The sequence below is a fragment of the Octopus bimaculoides genome, chromosome 2, assembly GCF_001194135.2.
Source record: "Octopus bimaculoides isolate UCB-OBI-ISO-001 chromosome 2, ASM119413v2, whole genome shotgun sequence".
Classification (NCBI taxonomy): Eukaryota; Metazoa; Mollusca; class Cephalopoda; order Octopoda; family Octopodidae; genus Octopus; species Octopus bimaculoides.
In genome coordinates this window covers 58,826,070-58,829,011 of record NC_068982.1, presented here as the reverse complement: position 1 = coordinate 58,829,011, position 2,942 = coordinate 58,826,070, and the positions used below count along the sequence as shown (strand labels likewise).

Genomic DNA, 2,942 nt, shown 5'->3' with positions numbered 1-2,942 from the left:
GTGTGTGTGTGTGTGTGTGTGTGTGTGTGTGTGTGTGTGTGTGTGTGTGTGTGTGTGTGTGTGTGGTGTATACGTAAGATAAGAAATGTTTATTATATGTAGCAAATGCTATTATATATGTACTTTTTATGGTGGATTCAGCATTCTTTAAACTCTCTCTCCCCTGAGATGTAGCAGGCATTGAGTAGGGATACTCGATAGTGATACTGAGTAAAGATACTAAGTGATACAGAATAGAGACAGTAAGTAGAGATGATGAGTAAAGGTAGAAAGCAGTGACAGTGGTCATTGATATTGAGCAGCGATGTTGAGCAGGGACAATGAGTAACGATATTGCGTAGTGAGAGTAAGTAGGGATAATGAGTAGTAGACCCCACTCTTCTGGGGGTCTATATAGGATTTTAAGGGTCCATGCAGGCAAATTAGTAAATTGGGGACCCGTACAAGTACATTAAGGGTCCGTGAAAAAATTTTTGTTTTAGATGTATTTATTGTAAAAAAACAGCTTGATTTTCTTTCTCTAATGTCTTACAGAGTTCAAACACAAGTTAATGTGTGATGAACAAAATAGGAATTTTGAAAGAAGTATCTATAAAACTAGATTTTAAACATCGAATGGCTATGGCAGTCCACCAGAACAAAATAGTAATCAAAGGGGTACGTAGATAAAAAAAAATGGTTGAAAATCACTGATCTAGACCATGTCTAAATTTAAGATAGATAGATAGATAGATGGATAGATAGATAGATAGGTAGGTAGGTAGATAGATAGATAGATAGATAGATAGATACGAGGTCGTATCAAATGGTTCCCAGACTAGATATGTTCAATTAAAAAATTAACGTACTTACCCAAGTTTTAACACCATCTCCTTCGAAATAGGCACCTTGCGCAGCAATACACTGGTCCCAGCGTTCTTGCCACTTTTGGAATTCGGTCTGGAAGTCGTTTTCCGTAAGCAAGTCGAGGACCTTCTGTGATTCGATCTCCACATTTCCGGGTTTGACGTCCGTGGTAGGTCTTTTAGACCGCTCATCGACTTCCAAGAATGTTCTTGCGCATTTGAAGGGCCCGTGTCGCTAGAAACATTGCGTACGACCAATTGTCTCGTCGCCATAAGCTTGTTGAAGCATGCTGAATGTCTCTGTTGCAGGCTTCCCAAGTTTAACGCAAAATTTCACGTTGGCGCTTTGTCTTGTCCATGACAAAATCGCAAACTATAGCATACACGTGATCACAAAAACGCAAATTTCACAACTTGTGAAGTAAACACAGCAATGTCACTCAGCACACAGCCTCATGAAGATCACTGTTAGCTCTTATTGTGCACGCAACCGTGTGTTACCATCTGATAGATAGATAGATAGATAGATAGATAGATAGATAGATAGCAGGGGCGTGCACTCTCAAGCAAGCAAGGTAAGCGTTGCATGTTTTGTGATTTCTTATCTATATCATCGGAAAATTCGATAAAATATTTATTTTGTTTCAAAGAAACTCCGTCCAAGTGTTTTCTAATATATTCTGCCTCCACTTCCCCCTCTCTCACTGACTCGTTTGTCTGCTTTGAGAAGACCACGTGACACCCCCTTCTCCTCTCTCTCTCTGTTTGTGTACAATTGTTGCTAACCTCGTTCCACTTTTTTACCCATACCAGAGCAATCCCATAATTCCTGCGTTGGCCATCTGAAATGTCGGAATAATCTGGCGGTAAGTTTGAATTCTTTTTTTTTATCCAAAGCATCCGTTTGCACTATTATATTTTTGGAGTGTTCTGAAAAAAAAATATTATCTATGTTATATTTCTTATTTCAGAAGTAGCTAATTAATCTTAAATTAATTTTACTAATGTTATTTTTTCCGTTTTGTTGAAATTGACTTAAAATTTACTCAGACAATTTACTTGTGTTCTTATATAAAAGTAGCCTTTTTCAAAACTTGATAATTTTTCAATCTTTTATGATATGTTAGGGGAAAAATATAGAGTCGATGCAGGAATCGGAATTCAGAGATCCAAAAATATATCTATTGAGCCTCAACGACATTATAGAATGCTTTATAACAAAATTATCAGTACAATAGTTGACCAAATAAAAGCACGATATTCATCCTTAGAAGAGTTTAAATTCATGGAACTTTTGAATTTCAACAAAGTTGATGAGTATTGTAAACAATTTCCTGTGGACTCTATAGATTCTTTAAAAATGACTTCTGGCAGATTTTTTGATGTAATATGATTACAAAGTGAGCTCAATGTGATGTATTCAATGAAAGATTTTAAAATGCGAAGTGTAAGTCATTTAATGAGTTACATTTACAGCAGTGACCTTGTTGAAGCTATGCCAGAATTCTTCAATCTGTGCAAGTTGATTTTGACAATTCCGTCTACCACTGCTTCTGTAATGCGATCCATTCCTCATTAAGTAGAATCAAAACATACCAAAGAAATGCGACAGGAGAAAGAAGACTGTCTGGGTTAGCACTGATGTCAATTGAAAAAGATGTATGACAACAATTGATGAAAAGAGAAGATTTCTATCAAAAATATGATAGCTATATTTGCCCAGAAAGATCGAAGAATTGAATTAATTTGGAAATTAGGTAAATAACATTTTAACGTAAGGTTCGACCTTCTTACATCAGTATTGTTTCGCAGGAGAAATGGTTCGACTTCTTCGTCACACCTAACCTACATAGGTTTTCCTTTCTGTGCTTTTGGGTGTAGTCTATTTACGGCCGTAAATAAGTGTCTTGTTTCAATCTCAGAGATGTTGGCTTCTGCCACAACAGTTTTGGTGGGGCTTTTTACAATGTTGAATTTTCGCTGTCTTTCATTGTGTGTATTCATGTATATGCGTGTATTTTCAATGTGTGTGCGTGAGACGTAGTCTTTTAATATACGGAGTTCAGTAAGTCTCAGAACAGTCTGTTTGAGTATCAA

General features: G+C 36.6%; 1 long non-coding RNA gene across 1 annotated transcript in view; it reads left to right on the top strand.

Moving 5' to 3' along the window:
• The first annotated feature begins 1,351 nt into the window (after window positions 1–1,351).
• Window positions 1,352–2,942, top strand: part of LOC128251010 (uncharacterized) — a 176,108-nt gene continuing 174,517 nt past the window's right edge. Inside the window, exons 1-2 of the long non-coding RNA XR_008266921.1 lie at window positions 1,352–1,420; window positions 1,659–1,711. This is a non-coding gene — a long non-coding RNA (uncharacterized LOC128251010). The remainder of the gene's footprint in view (window positions 1,421–1,658; window positions 1,712–2,942) is intronic.